We start from the raw sequence: 17404 nt of genomic DNA, 5'->3' as shown, positions 1-17404 counted from the left end.
ACGCTTTGAAGTTTATCTTAAATTCCTTTAACATAATAGACGGTTTATATTCTTTATTCTCCCAACAAATGTTGATATGAGAATAGTTTCAATACAAAAGATATTTGATCTTTAAACTCACGCAAAGATCAGCTGGCTAATTATAATTGAGAATGAAGATATAAAGGGCGATATTACATATTGACGAATGAGACATTATAAGGTGTAAAAATTCAATAACATAGCTTGATAAATTTAACATTGTATCAAACGAATAGGATAGTGTTCGTCTATTGTTTAAATATTGTTTGCCACAAATCATAAGCGTTGATATAATTTCTTAAATAAAATATTTAAATGACAAGTGATTATAAGGATTCATATGTGTGCGATTATACTTAAAAGACGTGAACGGACCGCGTTTTGTCTCCTTTATCTTCTCTCCAACACATGGTAAGATGCTTTTTACAATTATATGTGATAGTGTCTATGTTGAACGTAAAATATTATGTTTAATTTAAATAACATCTGACAAACATTCCGACAATTTCAGTCATAATCTCTGAATAAGGGACATAAAGTAAAGCGTCCAAATGATTTTGGCATTATTCACGTAACTGTAAGTTTTACGATTGCAACAGCAAACTATTATTTACGAGCACTTGTGTTGGTAAAGGCCGGCTATTGGAACTTTACAAAAACTTTAGCAATAAACGATCGAAGTGTTAATTTTGTTTTATTCGCAAACGCCAAAGCAATCATCTTGATTTCGTACAAAACATTGTACGTCGTAAATAAACAACAACCAGGTACTGCTAATATAAATTATTATTTGATTAAAATGATGCGCAATTAAAGACATTACATTAAATTAAGAACAGAAAGATTCAATCAAAGGTATAACTCTTACAGGAGTATATGATATAAGATACTGCACGGCTGCTGACATGTTAGTAAATGTGACTTGAATAGGCAAAACATATTTTAAATTTAAGCAAAACATTTTTGCAATCATTTAGGGGATCAAAAGGACAATAGTAATACTGTGTTTATTTACAAAATTCTTGTTAAAATGGCTTTGTATTGGCCAACATAATTATAAAGTATTCTTTATCAGTTGTATGTCGTCAAGAATTACAAATAACCCTTCATACAATTAAAGAAATAATCTGGTAAATTAAATGGAATAATAGTGAGATGCAAACATTTTGTTTTCATTTTCTGGATATAATTTGGTCAGATTTAGTCTGTTAAAATACTCATGATATGCATTCTAAAATAATCATAAGATATATTAAAAAAATATTTTTTTTCCACAGAACTGAAAATACTCACTTTGATCATTAGGGTATTTTGTATTGCAGCTAAAAAATAAAACCATATAGCCATGATCGCCCTGGATCGCTCCATGGTATATTGCTAGAAAGGTCATATTTTTTCAATGCGAGGTTCCTTAAATAGGTCAGATAAGAATGTCATTTGATCATGCATTTTAAAGCATTTATTGATGTCCTCTAGGAAATGCTACTTGCCAATTATCAAAGCTGTGAGCGTTTCAGTTTCAATGAAGAAAATTTAAATGTGCTAGGGTGAGTGAAATTGCCACTACTGTCCATGAACTTGTCGTTCAAACCGAACCTGCAACATTTGCAATCTTGCTGTTTTTTATTCCATTTATTTCATTTGCAAACAGTCTCAGATTGACTGATTAAGAAAACCTCTGAGAAATAAGATAGTCTTTGAAGTATTTATTCTACTTACCGACAAGTACCATGCTAATTTTAATTAAATGTTTAATAACCCATTCGTGTTCGTTTTACACTTACTGATCAGATACGGATTTTTATTAACTGTTGATTTTCGTTCATACATAAGTATAGAACATGTTGCAAAAGCACATAAATAAACTAAAACGTTCGGTGCCGTATGTATACTTGCTAAATGGTCTGCATTTATAAAAAAAATGTAAAAAATGCGTCATTATAATGCAATTTTGTATTTGTATAGTCTAGCCCCAACGTACTGGGAAAAGATATTTGTTTTGAATAGTAATCATACAAAACATGAACAAATGATTATAAATTTAAATGTTTTTGACAGTATTAGGATGGAATTTACAAACACCATTGGAAAACAAGATATCCTTATGGACTTTTATTTGACTAAATAGTTGACAAAATCTTGGTGTTATAAATTAAGCTCTATTTCGATAACATCCTTTTATAAATATTTTCAAATATTTCTGATCTTTAATATCCATGCCGGCGGAATATCTTTGTTTGGACTTTTGAATCATCAATAACATACTGAATGAGTAATGTTTTAAATGATAACAAGCATCTTATAGTTTTTGTTTTAATTCAAGTATCAACAATATTTTTAATTTATTTTCAGACTCACCATGATTTTTAAACTACTGATATCAACAGCTGTTTTTCATTTTGCACACGGTAAGTTGAAAGGTCACGTGACCATCATTTGTTGTAATATATATTCCTTTAAATTACACGATACGATCTATCACTTAATTGGTTGCTACACGCCGTTTGACATTATCGCATATATAAAACGTCGTTTAGACATCGCCGCAAATCTACGTCGTTACACTGTCTAAGAAATGTAAGCAAATATATGCTTTTTAGTATATCAAACTAGCTACACACTTCCGGTGTTTCTTTGTAAAAAAACAAATACAAACTGTATGATGCCATAAAATAAAGAAGAGAAACAAGTAATGTATTTGTTGTTCTTGTCAGACCGAGTGTTTGAATTGATCAGCTGCTAACAAGTCACAACTCAACTACATTTAGATGACCCCCGGCCACGGATGTAGATATTTTCCTTGAATTTTGACTTGTTTCATATGATTAATCTGGAAATGCAGCCCTAGATCTAGATTTATAATTGATTTACATTTGACTTCTATTTGTTTGATAACCCTTTGTTCTGTTTATGTCTACCGCCTTTCTTAAGTAATATAAGGATTTTCTGTTGGTCGCTTTTTCGCTCTGGCACAGTTATTTGAATTAAAAATCTTTGTTAACCAAAGTTGTTAACGTAATTTTGCACGTGCGCTCATTCACTGGCCATTAATGGCAAACTTATGCCGAATAGCAAGACGACTGAAATTGCATACTGACATAGATTTTGCAAAAGTGGCTTTAAAGACCCTATGTTCTGTTACAATATATCGTAACACAGGTATTAAACGTAAAAACACATCATCAATCTGTAAAAAAGAGACGATTTCTTTAATGTCTCATTTTACAACCCGAAGAATAATACAAGGCTATTTAGATTCATTAACGTCAGGTGTATTGAAATCTTTTTGACTCATATTTATATATTTATTTCAGGTTTAACCTTAAGTTGTGTTCCTGGTGTGCCTGGATATCTATCCAATATGACATGCACTTGTAGAAACCCAACTAAAAATGGTGTTGAATGGCGACTTAACTCGCAAATTGTTAATACTTGCTCAGGCACTGAAGACAATTGTTTTCCGCCTTCTTTACAGTACACATCATCTGTGTCTAGTGATGAATTTTACATCGCGGTCAGCCCTTACTCGTACACAAATTGTGCAACATATAGTTGCAGAGACCCAATCACGGGCGAAGAAGTGTCTGCCATAACCTCAATAGCAGGTATTTTGACTCTGCTTATTAACCATACAAAAAGAGTAATGATTCAGATTATTTTCACGAAAAAAAAAAATACGTATAATACATGCATATATTCGTTCTGTTTATTAAATTAGTAATGTTATTTAATTTTTGTTTTGCAAAATCCTTTCGACTTTTGTTTTACAGATGCAGTTTTCTTTTACTTTAAGAAACTACTCCTATTTCAGTTACCTATTTAAACATATTATTCTAAAATTAATCAGCTTCGTAAGACAGAACTATCTTTTCGGCCTTTAACCAATTGTTTCACTATTCTTGTTTCTTTTATATGGAGGGCGTTGGTTGCCAAAATTCTAGACATGTAATGTGTTCCTTTAGAAAACTACTTTTGAAAATGCAAACGTGTATGTCTAGCATTTTTTGATTATATTCGTGCAAAGCAATTAATATGTCTCTGAATCCAATCTTTTAATTGAAGGCACCCGCTTTTAAATCACAAGTTTACGTGTAGATCTTAACAACTGAATGAACATTCACAAATTCACAAATTCGTACCTCCATTGCATACAATACATATGCAAAGTTGCACACTAATAGATATATATCTGAACCTAAAATATACAATTGAAATGTAAAAAACTCGAATACAGAAAATAGGGTTTAAGAAAACGTGTTTCCAGTTGTAGAACTACAAGAGTACGTTTACACAGAAACATGTTTAAAATGACAAAAGTAGATTCACAAAGTTAAACGATTTTAAGTCATGCATGATGCCCCCCACCCCTCTTTGAGTATTTACGAACTTCTATTGCGGACATGTATAAAGCCCGGCGCCTCTCCAATATTTCTAAATAAAACTGAAGGGAAATACGCCGTATTTTAACATATTTTTATTGTATTTGTAACAAAAGTTTTATCACTAGCTTAATCACCTGGAAATTTCTAATTTTACCATTTATTTACACAAAATGATTGACATAACATATGCACTAACTTATTATTTAACCTCGTGTTTTCCTGAGAAACATCGGCGATTTGGAAATTTTAAGGGGAAAATGATCAACTTTAAGCGAGTAATTTTATTCATAATATAAAAACCAGCAAATATGTGTATTGGTATCATTGAAAAAATGTATTGGCACAAATTTCATTTTAAACGAAATCTATGCGACTATTGGAAAAAATAGGATTTTAAAGCGGCCACCGAGATTTTCTTTCCGAAATCAAGAAAGTACTTATCCGTAACACGTATTTGCAATCTTTAATAAGGTATTTTAGTATGAATAAATACATTTGCACTTTTTAATATAAGTCTAAACTTTCATTCTAAATTCATTTTCTATTTTGAAATTGATTAATTTATAAATCTAAACGGAGCCGTGATTTTCTTGCCGAATATATGAGTGTGGTTTTAAGAGAGAGAGAGAAAATAAAATAACAAAAAGTTGGAATTTTTTTTTTACATAATTATTTTTTATTTTTAAGGCATCACTAGAAAGTTCATGAAAGACCCTTTTTTTATTGAATTTCAGAGTGTGGGTTCCAGAAAGTAACATGATAAACTTAGAAAAGAAAATTTTAATACTTCCCCTTAATTCATTTTTATATTTAGGCATTACATAATTACGATACCATTTTTTTTAAATATAAAAAGTTACAAGGGACGCCGTGTTTTCTTTCACTTTATTGAGAAATAAGGGAGAGGCGTCAGGTTTTATACCTGTCCTTACATTTCCGTAACAGAAATTCATAAATACTAAAAGATGGGCGGGGCGTCATGCATGATTTAAAATCGTTTAACTTTGTGAATGTATTTTTGTCATTTTAAACATGTTACTGTGTAAACGTACTCTTGTAGTTCTACAACTGAAAACACATTTTCTTCAAGTCTATTTTCTGTATTCGAGTTTTACATTACTTTTATATATCTCAGGTTCAGATCTATAAGTGTGCAAACTTGCTTGTGTATTATATGCAATGGAAGATACGAAACTGTAAATTTGATGCTGTTTTTCATGTTAAGTCAGTTGTTAAGATCTAGATGTAAACATGTTATTTAAATGCGGGTGCCTTCAATTAAAATATTGGATTAGGAGGCATATCATTTGCTGTGCACGAATTCAATCAAAAATGCTAGACATACATGTTCGCATCTTCCAAAGGAAAAATTTATATGTCTGGAATTTTGGCAACGAACGCCCTCCATACTTTTACCGAGTCTGTTCATGTTAAAGATGCACTTTTTCTTTACATTGCAGACTTTGACAAAAGCAGTATTGCAGCACATGAACCTGGAGCTAATACAGATGGCCAAATTATGGTCAATACCGGATGTGTTTTCCCAACATCTGACATAACTGTGACATGGTACAAAATTGAGGTAAGTTGATAGTTGTGTTTCATCTATTTGCAAGCACTTTTCTAGCAATCAGCTTGTAGTGTTTTTCCGTCCGTTATTTTGGCCCGTCTGCTTCGTCCTGCTGGGCTCCTTGCCTGTGGTTCTGTGTTGGGGGATGCGTTCAATAAATGCCGCCCTTCCTTTTTGATATTAGTTTGTAATAGTTTGTGGGTGTTAACGTGCACTTTCCAGAACCGTTAATGAACAAGGTCAATCAAAACGAGCCGGCGACAATTTCAATTATTCCGTTTGGTCGTTCTTAAGGGATTTTGTCTTTATATTTTGGAGTCAGAGAAAAGCCCTCCAATGAGTGTATGAAATGAAAAAATCAGGAACAATAAACCAAAATACAAAAGAAAACCACAACAACACAAAAAAGACACAAAAAAAGAAAAAAGAAAACAACAGCAACATCAACAAAATAACTGTTATTTACAGTTATATCTGACTCCTGTGTGTCGTGTTCAGGGAAACAATGCTGTCTTACTTTAAAGTTGAGACCACAAGTTGGTTTGCAAAAATGTAGTTCGAAACTGGTCTCATTGTTGCTCGTACTGAGCAACAAAACTGCATAGTCATGACATGAAGTTCCCTACCACGCGTAGAAACCCAATTATTCTGAGTGTCAACTTCGGTGCTAGGGGGCGTGGACGGTAACTTGCACTTTCCAGTACCGTCCATGAACAGGCTCAATCAAACCGAGCCTGCAACATTTTCAATTTTGCCGTGTTGGGCTTTCTTTAGGGATTCTGTATTTATCTATTCAAACGACTAAAAGATTTCAACGACAATCTTTCCCTTTTGAAACGTTCTTTTTAAAACGTGCTGTAAGATATAAATTCCATCAAACTTAATTATATCATCTAACAGAAAGTCGCCGTACCTCAACAATCTTTCAAAACGCTCAAACAAGCCATGGATAATATCATAACCATACCAAAATTAATACTCGTTATTTGTAGATAATGATGATAATAATAATAATAATAATAATAACAATGTTGATAATAATAATAATAATAATAATGATAATAATAATAATAATAATAACAATAATAATAATAATAATAATAATAATAATAATAATAATAATAATAACAATAATAATAATAATAATAATAATAATAATAATAAACCTTTCTTGATACTGACTCTAACTTAACCTTAAAAGCGTCTGTTGCCTGAAGCAATTTTATCTACAAATTATTGTTAGAAATAAATGTACATTTAAAAATATAAACTTACCGAATGATTCCCTTAACTTAGACCGAATTGATAGTAAAAATAACTAAAATACATACTCTTTATATTACGTTATATTTTCCTAATGCAAATGGCGAATTTCGAAAGGGGAGGTTATCAAGTTCAGTGTTTAAATACTTTTCTAGGCCTGTTGAAATTGAGTACATTTTCATTATCTTTTATTTACAGATTCAATCAAACAATGTCAGCAATTTTAATGTAATTTTGATGTATTAATTGCTTCCGATTGATCACCTTTTCCGCGAGATTTTTCTTTTGTGTTTCCAAGTACCATACTTTAGGAGGCGTGAGGGATGTGTTGCACCCTTTCATTATCACTCATGTACATACTCAGTCAAACCGAGTCTGCAATATTCATGTTATCTTATTGTGATTACAGCTTCCGAGGGATAAACCCATTATCAGATTTTTATAATTCACAACAGCAAGTGTCAAGTGCCGTGTGGCAGCTGTAAAAAAAGTTGTCGCTTACAGTTCTATTTTATGGTCCTTCGCCATCAATGATCCCAAAACTGTTGAAAATTGATTACAGCATAGCCAGTGCAAGGGGCATGGAGGATGTTGCACCTTTCATTAGCCCTCATTATACAGACCGAGACTTAAGTTTTCATGTTACTTTGTTGTGATAAATGCTTCCGAAGGATCACTCTTTTACCACATTAAAAAAAACAACAAAAGATCAAACAAACAAACAAAACGGAAAGAAGTTTTTTTTTCGAAAGCATTTAAAACAATATATTAAATGAGAATTGAGAATCGTTTTGGTTGAGTCTGTTCATGAAAGATAATGTCCACTTGTTGTATTTAATCTTCAACACAAATGTTCCTGACAACTGTTGTTATGAGTATTTAAAGATCTGGAAAAGGGAGATGCCTCGAAAGCAATGAATGATTGTTTTTTCCAATAATAATCACGTTAATATTATCAAAATTAAACCACATTATAAGCAAGAAGATGATTGCTAAATGTTAGTTATGAAATTTTGTTATGACAGAATGGAAAAGAAAAAGATGTTACAGTCAGTGGACCAAGTCCCATACAATCATCTGATAGGTCGAATTGTACACGTACATGCAATACAGAGACAGATGAAAAAGTTGAAAGTGGATTTACTCATACTGAATATACTGGTTCTGACTATGTGGAAGTGGCATACAAGGTTACAGTCACCCACAACTTATACATTGACGAAGTGTATACATGGACGACATCGAAATACCGTCTTAAAGCAGGTACTACTCAAACTGTGTTTCTTCTTTTTGTGACGTGATTCCAAAATTGCGTTTGCAGGTACATGTATTAACAATTATGTCTAGCACGAACATATTATGTTAGGTATTACGTAACCGCGTTTCACAATCATTCCGGCGTCATTATTTGTATATTTAAAGTAGTCATGTAGACAGAACTCTAAGCTTTCAGTATAAATATATGGCTTAAATTGATAATGTGTGTTCTTAATATTAGTACCTTCTGCTTACTTAAAGCATAAGCAATAATACTTGTAATTTTACACATGGCAGAGGAATAGCAAGGTGTCAAGTGCTGTGTGGCAGCTGTAAAAAGTTACCCCGTACTTCACTTCAGTGTTGTTAAATTTTTCTGTTCCTGCGGGATCATTGATACCAGCACTATTAAGTGTTGAGAAATGAGTACCGCTCAAGCCGGTCCTAGGGGGCGTGAGGGATGTTGCACTTATTTAGTATTCCTCATGTACAGACTCAATCAAACCGAGTCTGCAATTCTTATGTTATTTTGTTGTGAGTAATGCTTCCGAGGGATCACTTTCTTTCCAGATTTTTTAAATTTAGTTGTAGGCCATATTTTCGTGAGATACACCCTACAATTGTATATTGCAGGTGCATTTTGACATATATTCCGTCTAATAATTATGTTAGAGAATTAATAAGTATTGCAAGTTGACAAATAAATGCTTTGTCGTTGTAAGCTTGATTATAAAATATGGTACTTCGATTAAATTTTGTACAAAAAATGACGTTTTCTTGGAGAATTAATTACTAGCTCTTCCTCTGAGGTTAAGAAAAATAAGAAAATTGTTTGGCATGACCTCTGCTTGGTTGTGGCTAAGAATACAAAGAAAACAAAAAAAAAATTGACTTTATTTCCAAATAATTGACAAAGTGGTATGACATTTTATATATTTCACTGAAACTGATATTTTGCTGGTGAAATAAATTCTATATAATGTACATGTTTGTATTATATTTTTGTATTGTAAATACTTTTAAGCTGATATACACGTGTGTTATCAAAGCAGAATAATATTAAGATGAGAATTTATAGCAAGCAAACTGAATTGATTCAATTTAATACATCTTCCTATTTTTCACTTTTAAATATTATATTTGTTTGATTTCAAAAACAGGAAGCGAGAAACAAGCATAATTAAATGAAATATTTGACGAAATAGAACAGGCAATAAAATCGTTCGGCCATTGTACTCATTAAATTTGGTTCGACCATTGTACTTGTTTTAAAAAAAGATGCACAACTTCGTTATGCAACTTTACAAAGGATTGAAATTGTTCATGACGGGCAAACTTACACCCCCCTTTCCCCCGGTTTCCTGTCCCCTTCCCCTTTGTGGGCCTATTATTATTTTCTTTGAATTCCTAATCAGTTACAAATTATTTATCATTTAATGATTAACCTGTCCGTGCTCTGTCTTTGCCCTGTCCTGTTTTTGTTTGGGGTCCGCCTGGGCTCCTTGCCATTGGTTCTTGTTGCTGGGTCATATGGGGGTTGCGTTCATTGAACGCCGCCTTTCCTTGTTGATCTTGTGTTATCATATTTTTTGCAATTGTTCACAAGATATCACTGCTAATTTTGCTCAAAATGCGTTTCTTTTACTGAAAACAGCGCATTTTAGTACCTGTTCGTCCATTGTACTCATCAGCCAAAACAACTTTTTCAACTTTCAGGCCTAAACGGAGAGAGTTACAAAGTAACCAATAACAGAACACTACGTGGTTTTTATACTGGGGTTTCCGTGCGGCCTAGTTTTACATATAAATTTAACGTTAACTGTATGCTTACCTCAATTTCACTGCTTTTACCGAGCTTTTAAGCCGCCATTTTATGAGCCCATTGTGAGATTGTGGTCACGTGATCATCTGCAGTGTTCTTTATTTCATAAGGAATTTAAATGAAACTTCAAAAATGTGTTTGTAATCAACACCTTTGACATCTTAATTTGATTTATAACAGCAACTACTGTATTTCCAGAATAATCTTATTTCAATTTTTGCAAATGGAATTTATGTTATAATTATAGTATTGAGATATATTTTATACGCCGTCAATATAACTTGGCACAAATGTTCACCATTGCGAAGCGGAGTGTCGCGCTCTTTATTCTCTGGTGCAGGTCACATATAGGAGCCAAAGTTCAGGATCTATACTGGGACCATTTAGTCATAATTCACTACGGAATTGTATTTAAAAGGTCATTATCACGGCTGTGACACACATATAATATACATATGATATAGGTCAAATAGAGAGAAATAAGAGTCCCTAAAGAAAGCCCAACACGGCAAAAATAAAAATGTTGCAGGATCGGTTTCATTGAGCCTGTTCATGGACGGTATTGTCAAGTGCAAACTACCGTCCACGCCCCCTAGCACCAGCTTAAGCAGAATTCAACATTTAACATGATCTGATAAAATTTAGAATTTTGAAACATCCGAAGATGTGTCCATATGGCGGTTATCATGAAACCTTCAATGTGACACGTTGGTGCTATTCCATGAAAAGCGGCATATGGTCCTCAAGTAAAAAAATGCGTGTGCCCTAAACGAGAAAACAATGGGCGGAACTAAATACAAGAGGGCCATGATGGCCCTGAGTCGCTCACCAGAAACAACTGTTTTTCAGTGTTGTTTTTCAAAGCACTTGCTGAAAGACCAGTCCACCTCAACTTTTACTTGCCCTTCTAATTATTGAAATATTTTGCCCTAATATTTTGGAGGCTTTGTTAGAAATATCTATGTTGCAAGTGTGTTCCCATGAGACTATGTAGAATAAAATAATGCAGAATAAACAGGTCTAGGATTTCATGATATTTACGGACAGTCTGTAAATTTTTGGACGAGCCATAATTTTACAGATTTTTGTATCTGTAAATTTACAGACATTAAGTAAGAAAATAGTAGAAGCTACATTAAAATTCAAAACCACAGGTTAAAATTAATAAGGTTACATACTATATGATTAAATGTAACAGTATGGTGAGATTCAAAACAATATGATGACTTTCAATTTTCACTTTTATTAAATATTTCAAAATCATCATACAAAGATGAAACTCACCACATTACCTTTGTAAATATAAACAATCAATAAGCTGCGGATTTTAGTGTAAAATTAAAAACAGCAAATTTCACATTGAATATAGATCTGTAAATTTATGGATTGAAAAATCTTTAAATTTCTAGACTATCCCTGGGATATAAGATAATGTCCCAGACTATCCATAAATTTACGGACAGTCCATAAATATCATGAAATACAAGACCTGATAAATGACCACTACAGCAGGGTTAATTTTGATGGAACATTTTTTCTTTATAACTTTTGTAAATGAATACACAAAATGTCACATGCAAAATATGTAAGGTGTTTACAGTATGGGACAACAAACTTTTTATTTGAGGGCAAATATGTGCCCAATCGGTAAAATTATGGAGCTTTGGTAGCGTCTGTCAAACGTAACACACTAGTTCCGATTTTCCGTCAACTCCCGTAACCAGTACCATACGGTACTAAAAAACTCTAAAGTTTGTGCATCCCGATGTGAATGATTTGTCTTTATTTTCAGTAATACAAACTGTGCAAGTCATTTTAATAACCAAAAATTCCTTACGAAAAAATCGCTACGGAGCATAATCATTTTGCTTGGATTTCTCAGTTGTTTCAACATTCGCCGATTGATTTGGTTGGGAAACCTCATTTCGCAGAGTTGTTTACGGTAGATTATGTCGCTCCATCAACGTTTACATTGTCTTTATTGAAGAATGAAGTCAATCTTGGCTGCTTTTTTTCGAAGCAGACATTTGTGAATTTACCCGGATAGTGACGTCACAATATGAAGCGCCTGAGCGCTTTTAAGATGTAGAAATCACTAAAGCGTCTTAGATAAATCATGTGACCTATCAGCTGATGAAATGCATGCTATTTATAGAAAACTAGAAATGTGTCATCATGCCACGGATGCCCCCGCATGCAGCCAAAATTTCAGATGTTATAATATTTAGTTCCAAATTTGTTTGCACAAATTATTGTTTTCATTTTAAGTTCAAAGCCCTTAAAACTTTTCAATGTTAACACAAACCATTTTCATACAATGTTCAAGGAACTGAAATTATTCAGTCTTAACCTTTTGAAAATAGCATATTTCATATTTGTAGCCAAAATATAGGCTACATACATTTCCACAAAAGTATGAGTGCTGAAACTGAAAGTTCAAAATTTTTCCAATATTCAAGAAAGATAAGTTTGTCCAAAATCATTGAACCACGACCAAAGTCAAACTTAAACTGCTTAGTCCTAAGATGTATCTATATTATTTTCAAAGTGAAAGGGACATAACTCTGCCAAAAAATCATCGAACCATGACCAAATTCCAACTTAACCTGCCCATTCCTTTGACATATCCATATGTCAAATTTGAGTTGAATATGTAACACTGTTGGGTAGATAATGAACAGAAACTGTAAATTTCATATTATTTTCAAAGTAAAAGTAGCATAACTCTGCCAAAAATCATCGAACGATGACCAAATTCAAACTTGACCTGTATTTTCTCATGACATATCCATATGTCAAATTTGAGTTGAATGTGTTGTACCTTGGGGAGATAATTAACGGAAACAGAAAATTTCATATTATTTTCAAAGTAAAAGGGGCATAACTCTGCCAAAAATCATTGAACCATGACCAAATTCAAACTTGACCTGTATTTTCTCATGACATATCCATATGTTAAATTTGAGTTGAATGTGTTGTACCGTTGGGGAGATAATGAACGGAAACTGAAAATTTCATATTATTTTCAAAGTAAAAGGGGCATTACTCTGCCAAAAATCATCGAACCATGACCAAATTTGTGTTGAATATGTTCAACCGTTACTAAGATAATGAACGGAAACTGATGATGACGGAATGACAGAATGACGGAATGACGGAAGGACGGAACAGAGTAACACTTTATGCCCCGGCCATTACATGGCGGGGGCATAAAAATATATACTACGACACTTGCAAAAATATGCGTCACGGAAAACACACGGCTATAATATTACCGCATCAAATTGCAAAAGTACTGTGTCAAAAACGCAGAAAACGCTCTCTAGAGAAAACACTGCATGAAGTGATGTAATTAAGTGAATATGAATGAAACCAAATAAAGCTTGATACTAAGTTCTTATATATCTTGTATAAGTTATTTCATAAGAGGTCATGACCTCAAATAATTTCATCAGAAAACAGCAGGTCATTCACATGTATGATAGAAATTCCAGCATGAGTTGTTTTCCTTTTATTAAACTATAATTTGAAGACATGCCATGGTCTGTGGTATCTTAGCTTTAGCAGTCCCTAAAAGGGGCCAATCAAATAAATATGAGCAAGTTTTATAAGAGATACTATAAGAAAGCTAATAACAAAGTTTGGTGATCATCCATCAATAAGTTCTGTAGCAAAAACTTTCTAAATGTTTATATCATTTTTAGCTCCCTTGACCCCTAAAACGGGCCTATCAAATAATTATGAGCAACTTTGATAAAAGACTACATAAGAATGCTACAGACAAAGTTTGGTGATCATCCATCAATTGGTTCTGTAGAAGAAGATGTCTTAATGATTTTCTATTTTTAGGTCTAGAGACCCCTAAAAGGGACCAATCAAATTAATATGAGCAAATTTGAAAAAAGACTACCCAAGAATGCTACAGACATAGTTTGGTGATCATCCATCAATTAGTTCTCTAGATAGCTGTTTAAAGTAATTTCTATTTTTAGCTTTATCAGCCCCTAAAAGGGGCCAATCAAATTGATATGAGCAAACTTGATAAAAAACTACCCAAGAATGATACAGACAAAGTTTGGTGATCATCCATCCATTAGTTCTGTAGAAGAATATGTCTAAAGGTTTTTTTAGCCCTAGAGACCCCTAAAAGGGGCCAATCAAATTAATATGAGCAAACTTGATAAAAGACTACCCAAGAATGCTACAGACAAAGTTTGGTGAGCATCCATCAATTAGTTCTGTAGAAGAAGATGTTTAAAGGTTTTTCTATTTTTAGCTCTGTTGACCCCTTAAAGGTGGCAATTGAAATGGCATGAGCAAATTCAAGTGTGACTGTCACAAGGATGCTACAGACCAAATTTGAAGTAAATCTGTCCAACGGTTTCAGAGAAGAAGAAGACGATTGTTGACGCATGACGACGGACGACGGGGTATCCCCCTTTGATACTAATAGCTCACCCTGAGCCTTCGGCTCTGGTGAGCTAATAATGGAATTTTGAAAGGGGATCTGAGGTTATGAAGCCTGCATATCACATATAAGACGTGAAAAGGCAAATTTAAAAAGCAGGCAACATATTCTAGGGTGATTATACAGTATTCAAGTAGGAATACTGGAACTACACAACAAGAAAGATGCCGAATAGAAAGACCTGAAATACCACAAGCACAACAAAAATGCCGTGCTGAACGATCTTTGAGGATCGGAAATATTACATCCCTGATTGAATGTACGGGGCTCCACACGGCACAAACAACGCTGATTTGGCGATAAAATAGAGAGAAATAAGAATCCCTAAAGAAGTCCAACACGGCAAAAATGAAAATATTGCAGGCTCGGTTTGATTGAGCCTGTTCATGGACGGTACTGTCAAGTGCAAACTACCGTCCACGCCCCCTAGCACCGGCTAAAGCAGAATTCAACATTTAACATGAACTGGTAAAATTTAGAATTTTGAAACATCCGCAGATGTGTTCATATGGCGGTTATCATGGAACCTTCAATGTGACACGTTAGTGCCATTCCATGAAAAGCGGCATATTGTCCCCAAGTAAAACATGCGTGTGCCCTAAACGAGAAAACAATGGGCGAAACTAAATATAATGGAATTTTGAAAGGGGATCTGAGGTTATGAAGCCTGCATATCACAGATAAGACTTCAAAAGACAAATTTAAAAAGCAGGCAACATATCCTGAGGGTGATTATACAGTATTCAAGTAGGAATACTGAAACCACCAAACAAGAAAGATGCCAAATAGAAAGAACTGAAAAACCACAAGCTCAACAATAATGCATCGCTGAACGATCTTTAAGGATCGTTTTGATTGAGCCTGTTCATGGACGGTACTGTAATACTTGCAAGGTCGTAGTCACTAAAAATGACTAAAACATGTAATTATAACACGGAACTCTCATAATATTTTTCTATTACCAAAATTATAGTTTACAGGTAACTATATCTTTGAACATTATAGTTGTTTTATTTTCCTGTTATTTTTAAAATTTAAGATTGTTTTAAATGAGAGTTCGATATACTGATAACTTATAGAGTAGTGTTTTTGTGTAATATGGAAAATAATGTGTATTGTTAGATGTTTCAAGTACACGGTGATAGGGCGATAACTACAACTTTTCCGCGCAAAGTCAAAATATCATCCTTCTGACCGAGACACCGTATCTTTCTGTGATACAAAATGGACAGCAAGCCGGTAACCGAGACGAAAACAGAAGATAATTTGCTCAAAACAAGGTAAAATCATCATTTCTTCGTTTTCATCGAATGAACCATTCAATTTGAAACTTATTTATCTTTACTACATGCTAAATGCTTCACTAACTAAGTCAGGATAGTGAAAACATTTAGGACATACTGAAAAAAATCTTGCTTTGATTACGAAATATAACGTATTTCTAGTCCGTTCAGTTCATATAACTGGTCAAAATACAATATAAACGTACTCGCTTATAACGAATTTTCGGCTATAACGAACCATTTTTTCAAGACCCAAATGACGGAAAACATTATAACCGGAGTCGACTGTATGTACATAAGTGTCGTATGAACAAGTTACAATACATAAATAACCCGTTTTTTGTATATTTGGTATGATTTTTTTTATGTTTCCACGTGTGTATTTTTAGGCACCGCACAACTTTGCCAATCATAAGATTAGGGCACCGCATTATTCCTCCTTAAAATCACCGCATCTTTCTGTTTTTTTAGTACCGTTTATTTTTGATATTAATGTTTGCTTTCAGAAAAAGAAGACGTTCAAACCTATGTCTGAACAAGCCAAAGCAACGTGCGAAATTGGCAAAGCTGCATATACTTCCAGGAGATACTGCAGCAACTGGAGAGCGCCCAACTAAGTCTTCTGATATCAGTAGTACGCCATTGGATCAGCGCCTCCCTGTAATTCAGGACGATATGCTTAACGCACCACATAACAAAAAGAATATGAAGTCAAACTTTCGCAAAAGATTGTTTAAAAAAGCACCTTGGAGACCATGACTGAAGAGATTATGGAAATATTGCCCGGGTTCCTGCAAAAACTACACCATGAAAATTTGTGTTATGACTTTTGCAACTTCATCAAATTAGTATGCAATAAGAAATTCCCATTAACAAACATTTCATTCCTTTTATTTCTCGATGTTGTTAGATGATATTGTCTGCCAAGAACTTCAATGGTGACGTACAAAGATGACACGATGAAATTCTGGCGTGTAATTTATAGGCTATTTCATGGAAAGATATTAAGATTTCTTTCTGGTATAAAATCAACCGGGGAGTCCATAGGACAGTGTTCTAAAGGAGGGAATATCTCCCCCGAAACAACATCCATCAATTTTGCCGTACCTAGCCAAGGCATTATAAACACTTATAATAACAAACTGAGCATTGCAAAAGAAATTCAAACAGGAATCATAGACGACACGATAAAAATGAGACAAACCGATCAATTTTATATATTGGGTAAGGACGGAAAAAATTGGCGCCTGGACTTTCTTCGGGTAAAGGAGATATAGATTTGCTAGGGTTTAAAGAAAATGGTGAAACTTTGGAAGCTGCAAAAACTCGTTTAAAAAA

At 33.5% G+C, this 17404-nt stretch overlaps 1 long non-coding RNA gene across 1 annotated transcript; it reads left to right on the top strand.

Moving 5' to 3' along the window:
* Nucleotides 1-264: 264 nt before the first annotated feature.
* On the top strand, nt 265-3620 carry LOC132756728 (uncharacterized). The gene is made up of 3 exons (XR_009629367.1): nt 265-432; nt 2374-2429; nt 3336-3620. It is a non-coding gene; the product is annotated as an uncharacterized LOC132756728 (long non-coding RNA).
* The last annotated feature ends 13784 nt before the right edge of the window (nt 3621-17404 follow it).

Source organism: Ruditapes philippinarum, unplaced genomic scaffold (assembly GCF_026571515.1).
Source record: "Ruditapes philippinarum isolate M1 unplaced genomic scaffold, ASM2657151v2 ctg3079_1_1_1_1, whole genome shotgun sequence".
Lineage (NCBI taxonomy): Eukaryota > Metazoa > Mollusca > Bivalvia > Venerida > Veneridae > Ruditapes > Ruditapes philippinarum.
The sequence above is the reverse complement of the archived record's forward strand: the minus strand, read 5'-3'. Positions and strand labels throughout refer to the sequence as shown.